General features: G+C 35.7%; 1 protein-coding gene across 3 annotated transcripts in view; it reads left to right on the top strand.

The window, feature by feature from the left end:
* The first annotated feature begins 1281 nt into the window (after positions 1-1281).
* Positions 1282-14364, top strand: part of LOC149073487 (transmembrane protein 169) — a 57949-nt gene continuing 44866 nt past the window's right edge. Inside the window, exons 1-3 of one of the 3 annotated variants that reach the window (XM_089246936.1) lie at positions 1282-1394; positions 1570-1653; positions 14191-14296. The gene's annotated coding sequence lies outside the window, so the exon portion shown is untranslated. Of the gene's footprint in view, positions 1451-1569; positions 1654-14190; positions 14297-14364 lie in introns of all 3 variants that reach the window. The other 2 variants (XM_089246935.1, XM_089246937.1) reach the window with 2 other exon arrangements.

Genomic DNA, 14364 nt, shown 5'->3' with positions numbered 1-14364 from the left:
TCTTCAATAATATTTCATATAAAACAATAGTAAAACAACTTCTCAGCATTTAAATGCCAGACAATGGGAGAAGAACAATGATTGATGCAATCAGAGGAAGACAGATATCCCTTTTTACGGATGAAGGTGACGAGGCTACTATAGTTCAAACGAAAGGATGCCCTCAAGGCTCCTGTAGTGGGCCGATGCTTTAGGCCACGTCATAAATGATTTACTCACGAAAAACTGGCCTGAAAATATTAAAATTCAAATGTATGATGATGATATTGCTATGGTAATAGGTAATTACTATAGGTAACCGTACACGTGAATGGGAAATCTCAGCAAACCACCCACGGAAAACGCATAGAGTGCATGTAGGTGCGCCTTGAAATCTAGCCAGCCAATGCTATCCGAAAAAATAATTTTGAAGAGTAATTTCACTTTTCTTCAAAATTTTAATAGGTAGTATTGAGAAAAAAATGGTATAGTTTTTCTCATGAAATGACTAGTAAATAAAAATTACTTTAAAATATTTGGAGTATTTCGAACCCTCAACAAAATTTGGCGGAGCAAAATTGAATTTTGATGCATAAATAACACATCTAGAATCTCTAAGATATAGATTCGATGAGTTGAGTCAACACCCCCTTCTTTAGAGCAGTGGTTCTCAACCTTTGGAAGCACGCAGCCCGGTTGATTTCTTTTTTGTGAGTGGAAGGCCCAGTCATCCACTCGATTAATGAGCAACAAGTGGAGCAAAATGAAACAGTGAATCATTCACGGCCCAGTTTGACTGATGTCAGGGCCCGGTACATCAGTCTCAACCGGCGGGTCCAGTACCGGACCCCCCAGCGTCAAGGGTGAAGTAGACTGATCTAATGTATATATGCATATATGAATTGCCATCATCATCGTCGTGCCCCCCCCCCCCCAGACTTCCAAGTCTATCTCCGCCTATGCCGGGCCCGCCGGTTGAGAAACACTGCTTTAGAGGGTATTGATTGGTCGTCCGTAGCTGCACCAAAATGTCCCATAAAATATGTCATGTGGTCATCTAAGATAGTAATTTTTCTCAAAAGTCATATTTTTTTAATATAAACCAAATATCTTTGATATTCACGAATTTTCCGGGTAGAATCCTTAGAATCTTCGAAATAAATTCAGGAAATTCCAAAAAAAGTGATTTTTTTTTTTTTTTGGGTGGAATGGCTTCGAATTTGAAAATACCATCATGCAGATACACGCGGGAGAGCATGTCAGCCAATAAGAGTACAGTTCTTATCGTAAAGCAAGTAATTTGAATAAAATAATTTTTTGTATTCGTTGTAAGTTTTTTTTCGTTAATGTCTTGCGTACAAGCGTATGTAATAAGTTCAGCACGAAAAAAAACCTAATAAATAACGGTACTGGAGGTAAGTTCACTGTCTTGTGTTCCTTTTAAATCTATTTGTTAGCATTGGACGTCCAAGTACGTACCATATATCTTTTTAATTAAAAGTATTAGCATTTTTATGTTAATTGGACTGTACAAATTGAGAATTTTCATTAGAAAAATACCTGGACAGATATTTAATTTTTCTCTTTCAGAATAAACTTCGATTCTTCAACCGGCAAATACCAAGAATACAGAGATGCCATGATAATACTATGGAAAGAGATCTTTTACCAGTGGTAAGATAATTAATTTACCGTTATGAAGTAAAATAGAGATGATTATTTTTTTCGGTGGATCGATTTTTATTACAGTTCAATATTTTATGAGTTGAAACAGGCAATTATGTAAGAATTTAAAACTTGTAGGCCCCGTAAAAAAAGAAGTATCCAAAGAGGAATGGATGTAAGAGGGTGTTTATAAAATTGTGAAGAGAAATTTTAAATTTTGTGCATTCAACTAAAAATCTTAGTAAAGGAAATGCAAGGCTTTAGCAAGAGGTGAGAAAATGACTGATAAACCTTTCTATGGGATAACATAGTTAAGTCTAGGGTTCTATCACTTTGTTCCACATTTCTCTTAAATACTAGATATCCCCCTCCAAAAGAAATTTCTGGCTATGACCCTGAGGGAATGACAATTCACCAGAACTGTGATTTACCCATCAACTAAGCCTCTTTCAATCAAGGCACTTGTTGACCAGATCAATGTTCTTATTTATCTCCTTCACTAGGGTGGTGCAGCAAATTGAATGAAGATGTCAAGTTATTCATTTTACTACTAATTATAATTTAACTACCTTCTTTGGGGTTCAAACAAAGAAGTACAAGTAAAATACCAATGTATTTTTGGGAAAATCAAGGGAAAAACAAAAAAGTGCAAACAAAAATTACACATAGTGAGATCACAGTCACATAATCACTGCAACAAACAAAGCATTTTTAATTTTAACATTTACCAGCTAATTCATCCGCCTCTGGTGCAAAGGCAATTTTTTTCATTTCAATATCCAAACTGGCTACAGTAATAAGGGTGTAAAAAAAATGCTTTGCATATTTGCAAAGCTACACATTTAAGGACAGGGCTGCAACTAGATACTTTGTCATCTGAGGCAAGCCGATATTTTGGTGCCCCTTGTAATATAGAAGAAGCAGTTAAAGGGTGAATTCGGTGCCCCCTTCTGGTTCAGTGCCCGGGGCACCAGACCCGCCTGCTCTTGTTTAAGCTACTTGCTGCCCTGTTTAAGGGTAAAAAACCGGGGCAGCTTAAGCGAGGGTGCAAGGGGTGCGATGCACCCACACAGAAGGTTGGTAGGGGCAGCAGCTTTTAGACTCAAGTTAGATACCGTGAAATTTTTAAAAATTTCAATTAGTGAAAATTCACATGATATAACGCTTTTGAGCTATACCTTGACAATGATGATGTTGAGAAAACTTAAGGGAGCAGCAAGGCCTTTGACCGTAATACCAGAAACAAGAATTTTCTTTGTCACGAGGGGGCAAATGTGTATTTTGATACCCTCACCTTATAATTTTTCTAGAACAGTCAAATAAAGGCAAAGGAAAATTTGATTTCTTACTTGCCTGGTCCCTGGAACATCAGAAACACCTTTAAAATAAGTTTATTGATAAAAGTTGCTTTAGGATACTTCTTCTTTGCAGGATAAGATGATAATGACTCATCGATAAGAACTGTGATGTGGGTGAAGTTATGTAACATATTTAAGAAGAGTAAAATAATTATAAAAAAGATAGGGCAGCTTCTTTAAAAGTGGAATGTATGGTTACATACACCAATGGTGCTCATGGGAACTAATATAAAAATCAGGTTTATCCTTAGGCTAAACCCCTGCCCCTTTCAGCCCCTTGCCTGTCTTTATGGACTGCACTTGAGGCTTTGCACTCGGGCAGTAAATAAGCTCAAGCCTTCCCCTGGGTAAGAAAATTCTATATTTGAACAAAATAAAAAATTATATTATTCATTTTTTTATAATGTAAGCAGCAGAAATGATAATGTATCAGGTTAGAAAAAAATACAGTAATACCTGTCTTCAACGGAATCATGAGGGACCAAGATTTTTTTCCATTGAACACAGGTTTCTACTTAATAGAGGTTCAAATGATATAATGTGTAATGTGTAAAATAATGTAACAATCTCGTATGTGATTGAATTCAAATAAAACTAAATTGAAGATAAAGTAAATAATTTAGATAATTTAATAATAAATAAAATAATAATAAATAATTAATAGATAAAATGAATAAATAAATCATTAGTCTATAATTACTAAATAGCCTACTGTATTTAGGTTTTGACAGAATCTGTATAAAATTCCAACCGACACTGTTTTTCTTCTAAAATAAGGGGCCGTTCAAGTATTATGTCATCATCGATGGGGAGGAGGAGGTTTCCGATTTGCTGACTTTTGATGACGAGGGGGGAGGGGGGGGGTTGGATAATGCTTACGTCATCAACCACCCTTTATGAAAATATCAGTTGGATTCAGAGGGGCAGATTTGATGTCGAAATTTTTTCTGACAAGGGGGGGAGGGTGTCAGCGTTTTGCTGACTTTTGCTGACAAGGGGGGGAAGAGGGTCAAAAATGGCTAAAAATTTGCTTACGTAATACTTGAACGGCCCCTAACAGCATTTACATTCTTTTTATAACTTCCTCAAAACTTTTCAATTAGGGCATCAATATCTGTCATGTCAGGTTCAGTTTGTACATTATCATCTATTTTTATGTAATCCTCAGCATCAGGGCTGTAACCAGGAATTTTGTGGGGGAAAGAGCGACATGATTTTGCCACCCCTAACACTGTAAAATTTGATGATTTTATAATGGTGTTTTTGTTCCCACCTAAAATTTAAAATCCCTTAAATTTTGCTACCAGGGCTGTTGCCCCCACCTCTGCCTGTCTAATTAATTACGGCCCTAGCCTTGTGATCACGGAATGCACACAGCTTACATAAAATTTTGTAAGTCTTGAATATCATTTGGAAATCCAACTCTTAAACTGATTTCTAACGTGGAAAAGCCTGCTTTTAAAAAAATGTTTGCTACATTTCAGAATGCAACTGTTTTACTACATATGGTTTATCAAAACCACAGCGTCAAGTACAGAAACGATTTTTTCTAATCTGAGAGTGGATGATGAACTCACATTTGCAAGCATAGATTGCATAAAAAATTTCCATGTGAGCTTTTTTAACATTTTGTATGATCTTTTGGTCTGTTGGTCACCAAACGCTCACGCGTTTGTGTGAAATTTTCCGTTAAAGGATACAATTTTCCTTTCTGTTTCTGCGTTAGACAGGTTCCGTTTAATCCAGGTTTTTAAATGTGTATTTTGGCATTGAAATCACGGGACCATAATTTTTTTCCATTGAAGACAGGTTTCTGCTTGATACAGGTTCCGTAAAAGACAGGTTTTACTGTAATAGTAAAATTTTAATATATGATGCATGTAATGTATTTATGTACAGCATGTGATTTAAGGTAAGAGGATATGCGCTTATTTTTAGACATTCATGTTGAATGAATGTAAACAAACACTTGCATATGCAGGGGATGGAGTTCTAACCCTTTGTGAACTGAGATTTTAGGGATTTTTTTTTTCCAATACAAATTAATCCCCCCCCCCCCCTTTGGAAGAAAAAAATGATGAATTACCCCTCTCCCCCGATAAAATCCTGGTTACACTTATGTTAACAAGAAATTAATCAAATTTCAGCATGAAAACATCAATCCACAGGCATGCATATTCTCCCCTTATCTGGTGAGAAGTGATTCATTAGGAATGCTATGAGATCAGGGCTGTAACTAGAGGGGGTAACTGCCCCAAGTGGGAACAAAGAACATCGTTACAAGATTATTGAATTTTAAAATTGTGGGGGGCAGCTTAATCATGTTTGTCTCAGGCTGCAAAAATCCTGGTTACGGCCCTGTATTACGATAACATATTCTTATGTCATGGTTAGAACTTTTTTTACCCCTTCTCCTCAATACGTATTCTGAAAAACTCCAGACTTTTAGAAAAAAGGGGTTACAGTCACAGATGTTTATCAGATATCCTGTTGTGTCTCTTGTAAAGATGTGAGGTGAAAATGTTCTCAGAGAACGAGAATATTCTGAGAGTATTCTCCTGGATGTAAAAATTGGAGAATAATCGAGAATATTCATTTTTCTTTTAAATAATGAAATAAAGTTTACTAATTTTGTTTATATTATGAAATATAATTCAGTTTTCATTGCCTAAAACATTAAAAACAAAATAGTTTCTTTGGCATAATCCTGTCACAGTGAGAGGTTTCAAAAGTTTTTTTTATAAAAATTTTGGAAACCTTTAAAACTTATAAAATTACTTTTTAAAATTAGACAAATATTTGGAATTATTTTCAAAGAAAAAAATTGAACCAAAGTTGATTGACAAGGAAGTTGTTCTTATATTCGCCTAAGATGCAGAACTGTTATTTTCTTCAATGTCTATAAACATAAATTTTGTGTCACTTGTATTTCTCTGCAAGTTGTGCAATTCAGCCATGTTGGTTCCATTTTCTTGCTTTTGAAGTTTAATATTGGAAGCTACAAACTTCAGTTTTCCCCATCTTTCTATTGACAATTTCTTTCTGCTGTATGTATGAGATTCTAAAAGCTCTTGAAACAATTTTAGAATGCAACTTTTGTCAAAAATTCAGTCCAATGCATATTCTTTTCCAACATGTAATAGCATCAATGTTTTCTGTAGACTTTCTATACAGGGTGCATAGCAAACAAAGGGTATGGCATTGTACTGGAAAATCATTGATCCTTGAGGTATAAAAAACTGCTCTAAATGCAGAAAAACCATTTTACCCAAATTTAACACTGTTTTGAGGAGAATATTCTCCTGACACACACAATGAGAATATTCTGAGGTTATTTATAGAGACTTCATATTATTATAATATTATATTATTAATATTTTTTGGAGAGTATTCTCATAAGAGTTATTTATAATAGTAGTCATTTTAGAGAATATTCTCTTATATTCTCCTAAAGATTATTCTCAAGAATTTTACATCTCTAGTCTCTTGCCAAGTACAAGCAGATTATACTGAATTCTTCAATATCGAACAGGCCTTTTTTTAACATGTTAACTGGGGGGGGGGGGGATTTTGCCCTGCTAGCCTTTCTATTTGCCCCACCAGTGAAGATAAAAAATGACCACTGGTAGGGCAAAGCCCTTTTCTTGTTTTCCCGAAGCAGCTTCAGCTTCAAACGAATATGAAGGGAGTCTTGCAAAAAACTTGCACAAAACAGATTCCGCCATTTGTGAGATCGATGTTTTATGAGGTCTTTTTTTTTTCAAAAAGAAAAAGGAAAGTTCAACTGAAAAGATAAGTTTTCCAAGGACCGACTTCTCTGGAATAGATCTTTTGATCTCATAAAAAGACAAAGAACAGATGGGGGATGGCGGAGGCCAAGGATATGACCATTTATTGATTTTTTTTTTTGACGCTCATTAAAGTGAAACGATTTAGTTATATAACCCTGGGAGTAGAAAGAATCTAAAGTTACCGGGTCGTCATCAGATGTCGGGGTTAAAACATTCTATTTTAGAGCAATATAGATAGATAAACATCAGTGTAGTAGCACAAAACAATTCAAATTCAGACATTAGGTGGTCTCCAGATCTGAAGAGAGGGGGAATGAAGAAAATAAATACAGTGGAGAGAGAGAGAACCCCATTTATACGACTTTCGAGAGACCGAATCACGGCAGTTTTTATTTAGCCGTAACTTCTCCCAAATTCTCAGAAATTAATTTTTATTTAACTTTTGGATTATGCTTGAAAGTTATCTGAATGTGAAGAAAACAAAGAAAGGTCATGAGATTGAGATTTTTTGATAAATTTAATCCAATATGACTTTGCCTATTTAATCCCTCTTTCTCTCTCTTCAGGATTCTTACGATTATTTTACAAATGTCAAAAAAAAAAATTTAAAACAAATTTGTAAGATTTTCTGCGAACAATACTGTTTATATTTACAGATTTATCATTGTCAACGCCTTTTTAGGAGGATCTGTGTTACATAAGATGAAATTTGAAATGATTATAACCGGGAATTTCATGTTGAGAATTTATTATTTGCAAATGCGGACTCGTGTGAAATTACATTTGTTCAGATTTTTTTTTAAATTGAGTATTTGTTTTACATCTCTTGTGTGCTTTTTGTATTGCTGTCTTGTTATCATTGAAAAAGGATAGAAATCAACATCTACATTTTAACATCAGAAAAAAGGTAAAATATTTTCTTGTTTTTATTTTCCATTCTAAAGTTTGTGTTTGATGTGTTTCTTTAGTGCCAGCTCTCAAGCTAGGACAGTGTTGACAATTTAGTAATTTTCCAACTAGATCTGGCCTTTTTCTTGGCCATTTGGATGTAAAAAACCCATCTAGTTGCTAGTTGTTTGTCTAGTCCTTTTCAAAAAATTTCCTGTGCACTAGTAGTCTATTATTAAATCACGTGAAAATACAGGAAGGACACGAGATGTATGCAGAGGCGGATTTAACGGCAAACGCACCGACCTCCCAATGCTCCGACTTCTAAAGCACCTCGAAAAATCCAAACTTCACACTTTTTTTCTAATTTAAGGGGGCCCAATATTTTCTTTTGCACCTGGAGCCGGCTTTAATCCATCACTGGACGTATGGTCATCCAAATAATGATTAAAATTAATTCTGGTTGCTTAAGTCCGGTTTCTAGTTGTTTTCGATGAAGATCTCTTTCATTTGATTATTATTTAATGATTTGCACTATTTTTCAGCAATAATCCAGTGATTATTCTTGAATTTCAGAAATGAACATTTTTCACTGAAAATCGCATAACTCTAAAACTGTGCAACTAGTGGTAGCAAGGGCGTAGCGAAAGGAGGAACTTGGGGTCTGGTCCCCTCCAAAATGTGATAAAATGACCGAAAAGAGGGAAAAAGATGGCCAAATCTATTGTTCTATAACTTTGGTCCCCCCCTGAACGAAATTTCTGGCTACGCCCCTGAGTGGTAGTGTAAGTCTGGGTATTACTGTACGGCAGTGGTTCCCAACCGGGGGTACGTGAGAGGCTGTCAGGGGGTACGCGAAAAGAATATGGTAATGGCGGCCACCCATCTGAAAAAACAACAAAAGAATTACAAAAGATTAAAAAGAATTTTAAAAAGGTAGGTAGAGGTTTTTACTAATATTGTCAGTAGCAATATATATTAACCTTTTTCCCCTATCAATAAAATCTTCTATAACAGAGGGGTTGCGTCCCTGAAAGAATCGGCCTTCCCTCCTCCCGCCGTGTCCAACCTATGATCCAGATTCACGCACCCCTTCCTCTCGGCTCATTTTTCTTCGGCGTTTTAGATTTGATTGTTGACACATGCAGAGGGCTGTGCATAAAAACGAAGAACTAATTAATTCGTTTTGTGTTTAACTTTTGTTGTGGGTGTTTGTATTAAAGCGTGTGCGTGTTATTCCTGCTATTTTTTAAGTCAACTTTTCTACCAAGCACCTACTACTCACATGATTTACGCTATAGATCAGTGGCTAATAACTGGATCTGTGCGGAAGCTGAAGTTGACTCAAATGAAACACATTTTGAATCTGCCAAAAGTGATTCTGTCAAAGCTACTGATGCCTCCTACCACATTAGGTATCGTATCGCGAGACGAGGAAAAAATCACACCATTGGTGAAAATTTAATTTCACCATGCATCTCTCAAAGTTGCTGTGAGATGCATGCGCTTGCAGAGGAAAGTGCTCATATAATGAGTTCAATACCTCTGGCAAATAATACGGTATCTCAATGAATACAGGGCATGTCAGACGATGTTAAGAGCACAGTCATAAGTCACGTCAAAGGTTGTGATTTTTTTTTTCTATCCAAGTCGACGAAAGTACCGATGTTGCGCAATATTCTGTGCTACTTATAATTGCTAAGTACTTGAAAGAAAATTCGAAGTAAATCTTTTTATTTGTCACCCATTGAAGAGGTCGTACGACTGTTGAAGAATTATTTGCAGCAATTAATCATTATTTCGTTGAAAGAAGAATTCAATGGTCAAAATGTGCATTGGGCTCACCACAGATGGAGGAAAATCCACGGAAGGTTGCTGCTGAGGCCGTCGTGCACGCGTGGCAGAAGTCGCTCCCAAAATGAAATAAACTTATTGCTATATTCACAGACAGATCCCTGCATCAAAACCGTTGCCTACAAATTTGCAAAACGTTCTTGATGAAGGGATCAAGGTTGTCAACTTTTTCAAGGTGAATCCTACCAACTACAAATTATTTAAATTGTTGTGGACATGGACAACCTACACAACGCTTTGCTTTTGCACACTAAAGTTAGGTGGTTGTCCTGACATTGCTGTTCAAACTTCGGCACGAGGTAGCCCTTCTTTTTCGGAAGTATTTGAAACACTTCACAATTTCTTGTCACAAGCCGAGCTAAATTTAACAGTCGGTCACTCGGAAGGATTCAAATCCTTGTTTAAAAATAATTTTTCAGAGCCGGAAATGGGTGATCGGTGGACATCTAATCCTTTCAAAGAAGAGTATTTTGAACCGGCTTCGTTGTAGATTCCAAAAAAGGAGAAATTGCTAGAGCTCACATCAGATACCACTCTGAAGATTCCCTTCACGATGGAATGGTGAACCTAGTCAGTTTTGGGCTCGCCCAGATTAAATACAGTGAACTTTCTAAAAAAGCCATAATGTTTTTATTGCCGTTTGTTTTCACAGAGCTTGTTGAACTGGCGTTTTCTTCGTATACTTATATAAAAAACAAATATAAAAGCAAATTGAACACAGCTTCGGATTTGAGTTTGTATTAATCCTCTTTTGAACCTAATTTTTCAAAACTTTGTAATTCAATTCAGCCCCAAATACCACATTAATATTTTTTTTCAAATCTTTGTGTTAATTTGTTTGCTTACTTCAAAAATAAAAAACTATATAATGAAAAAATAGACCATTTAATTTAATTCAACATATACCTATTTTAGAAAAAAATTTTGGAATCTGCAATGGGTGAAACAGAATGAGGGGGGCCCCCCAATCTGGAGGATTCGAGGTCTGGGGTATGCAGAAAGGAACCGAGCCAGCTAGGGGTACGCGAGCTGAAAAAAGTTGGGAACCCCTGCTGTACGGTGAAGCCTCATTGTAACGATGCCCGATATAACAATAAATCCCTCCACAACAATATATTTTTCTTGATCCACAGAGCATCATTATATCTAAATTTCACTGTATCAGGGTTGGCAAGTTTATGCCATAGATGGGAAAAACTTCGGTAAAAACTGTCAGGAAAAATAGATTCTTTTCCCCATGTATGCATTCAAGGCATTGTTATGCATTAATTTTTCTATTTATTATGAAAATTACAGTTTGAACTCAAATTTTGGTTTAACAATCATTTTTAGGGTTGGTAAGTTTTTGCTATAGCAGGAAAAACTACAGTAAAAAAATCCTGATAAAAATAGGTTTTTGCCATGCATAAAACAAATCGATGCTTCCCACATTTATATATTCGTGTCTAGGATCATTAAAAAAAATCAATGCAAAAGAATTGTATATTGTTACAACGACCATGATCATCCCGGACGGGTCATTCTATAATTTATTTATTGCGTAAAAAAGCCAAAAAAGATGAGAATTGTCCGGCCCCAGGGCTAGGGTGTCGGACTTTTCCTAGGTCATTGTAATGGAATGATCACTATGTGTGGGTCATTATAAGGAGCACCGACTGTATCTCTGTTTATTTGTATATGTATTTTCCATCAGATTATAAAATAGATTGTTGGGGGGATTATGCATGACCATCTCAACATCCGGCAAAGTGATGTTTTGGGATCCGATACTTAGTTGGGAATTACAGCTCACTTATATTTACATACTCTTATTTAAAAATCATAGTACCCCAGATTTCATTGTGTATGGATCTCACTACTAATGGATATGAAACCCCGAGTCATGCTCACGTGGGCCCATAGGTTAAGATGGGGCTGTGCTGCATTTTGAAAATAGTCACATTTCCCCTCCCCCATATTTTACTTGAAAGATTTAATTCTTCAGAGCTGTCTGTGGCCACTTTTACCACTCGTCATGGGCAGAGGCACTGACGTGAAGAAAAGATTGTGGGGGGGGGGTTGAAAGTTGCTGGTCTCCCCGTATATACGAGACTCTATCGCGTACGCAAAAGGGGGGATACATTGCATTGTTTTTTTTCCTAAATTATTGGGGGGATTAGATATTGTTAGGGGGGTAGCAGCAGCCCCCTAACAATATCTATTGTTGGTGGACCCTCAAATGACCTCAGCCACTAGTTTCCCTGATCAAAATAAATATTTTGTCAAACATGTTTTTATACCCCCACCCCACCCCAGAGGATCACAACTCATACTTTGAACCCCTGATATACTGTATTCGTAGTTTCTAATGCTCTCTTGGTAAGTCCCACTGTTCTTTCCCCGACAAGGCACAATACCATCCATTGTATGGAGTATATACGCAGGTCTATACATTTATAACATTCCGGGGGCATATGTAAAGGTTATTAACTTGCAATATATGAACAAAATTTATCAAACTTACCAAAATGGTTTGTGATTATGCATATTTACCGGATTTATCATATTTATCATAACATATACATAGAACAGGGATGTGCATAAATAGAGAGCAGTGGTTGAGAGTGGGCCGCAACTAAATACTTTGTAAGCTGGGGAAAACATGCATTTTGGCACTTCCCTCGTGTATTGTAAAAAAGAGTAGTTAAAGGGTGAATTCCGTGCCCTCTCAAGTCTAGTGACCGGAACGCTAGACCCGCTTGTTCCCCCTTAATTGTGACACAGGTTGAGGGAGAATAAATTAAAATAGTATAATAATCACTTCTGTTTAACAATTACAACTGTCACGTTCGGCAAAATGTTATCAAAAAGGATTTTTCTCTGTATATCTAATAATATCCACAAAGAAAGAAGTAAATGAAAAACTAAGATTGTTTAGAGCAGTGGTTCTCAACCGGTGCTCCGCCGAGTCCTTAGGGCTCCATGTGAACTCCCAAGGGACTCCGTGGCAGCTCGAAAATAAATCTATGTCATCAGAACAAAATCTACAGAACCAGTCAACCAACACGGTTGTTTCAATTGTATCAACCCCTGTTACTTTTAGTTGTCTTCAAACTGTATCGCAGGAGCTGCAAAAATCAGATGGAGATGAGTGGTGCCAAGGAATGAAACTAGATCTGAAATGGCTACTAAGAAACAATACATGTTTGACCGAATTGAAAAAAACGGGAAGTAAATGAAAAATTGTATTTACGTTGTGTGTAACATATGCCGCGAATATGAGTATATAGCAAAAAAAAACACTCGAAATGGTATGGTACCCATAGCTGAAGGAATTTGAGTGGATTCTAAAGAAAAATTGAAACTGGTAGTTGAGCATCTTCAGTCCACAAGAAAGTCACAGAACATCATGAGTTGGAGAAAGAATGGAAGAATGGTTCCACAAAACATCCATGGATGGAACAACTCTAAAAACATTCGGCAAAAGTATTAGGATTTGTTATTAAGCTCACTTTTGATGCTTATTCATATATATATAGTTTACTCTTACGGTTTCTCTCTGATCAGGCCACGCACCCTCTTGTTTTTTACCTGTTTAATGTATTTTTTGTGTATCTTCATGTATATATATTTGCAAATGGTTATATCCTCCTGTTCTGCATATACAATTTCACCTTGCTTCATTTTGTACATGAAATAATTTTCTACCTCGCATGTTTTTTCAATATTGGTTTGAATCAATGCCAGCACAATGTGTGATTATCCCCATTGTGCATAATTTTTTATTGCAACACGCCCTGTAAACTTCTGCTAGATTTCTTGCTATGATTTTTTTAAGTTTTAAATCTCTGCCCTCCCTGTTTTTCACATGTCATGCAATGTTTGCTCCATTTTCTTCTCTGGTATATATCATTAATATTCAAGTCAATGGGACTTATAACTCAACTGGCCACACTCCTTGTGGCATGGAGCTCATATAGCCGTGGTGACTGAACCTAGTTTTTGTTCTCTTCTACTTGCTACCGATGGTGAATCATGAAAATAGTTTTTTTGTTCCTTTGGACATCAGTATGAAATAAATGTAATAATTTTGATTAATTAATATTAATAGAGTATTAATTTAAGAAATTGAAGCAAAATTTAGTTATAATTAATTAATGAGTTTAATAATTAATAACTTTATTAGTCAATATTTTAGTAATTAATAACTTATTAATTAATATTTTATTAATATTTTTATTAAAGTTTGAAATTTTCGCCTGCTATATCATTTGTACGAACACACTGGAACTTGTTCCGCTTCAAGCGCCCTTTTTTCCTAGTGCCCCACTAGTCCAAATTTCTTATAAAATGGCCTGATATCGAAGGTCAAAGTCAGAAACACTTGAGAACAGATTTTTTTTTAAATTTTTTGTAGAAAAAGAGGTAGGGGAAGCATTGAGTTCAAATGCTGTATTGAACGGTCTTTGCAGGTCATTATATTAGTTGAAAAATAACATAGATGAATAGGAAAACATTTAAAACTTATCATACCAGTTGCTGTAATCGAGCAGTTACTGTGACATTTGTATTTATATGATTTTAAGAAGTTTTTCCTTTGAGTTTTGACAATTACTGAATAAAAAAGATGTTAGTTTGGAGAAAAAGAGCATGTTTAATAATTTAATTTTTTTCAGGATTATCATTATTAGAAGAAAAGATAAAGAATGGTGAGAAGAAAGTTATTTATGAGAAAAGTTGAAATATCACCACAAACAAAATATGAGATGTAGAGAAAAACAGGTTAGAAAACTTTTCATGATTGAATTCTCAAATTTTTGTTATATACACAGATATTTCACTTATGTCTC

Source organism: Pholcus phalangioides, unplaced genomic scaffold, assembly GCF_987345545.1.
Source record: "Pholcus phalangioides strain wild (caught in Gottingen) unplaced genomic scaffold, Ppha-v1.0 ptg000017l_1, whole genome shotgun sequence".
NCBI classification, from domain to species: Eukaryota; Metazoa; Arthropoda; class Arachnida; order Araneae; family Pholcidae; genus Pholcus; species Pholcus phalangioides.
Note: the sequence above shows the minus strand (reverse complement) of the source record. Positions and strands in the feature narration are given on the sequence as shown.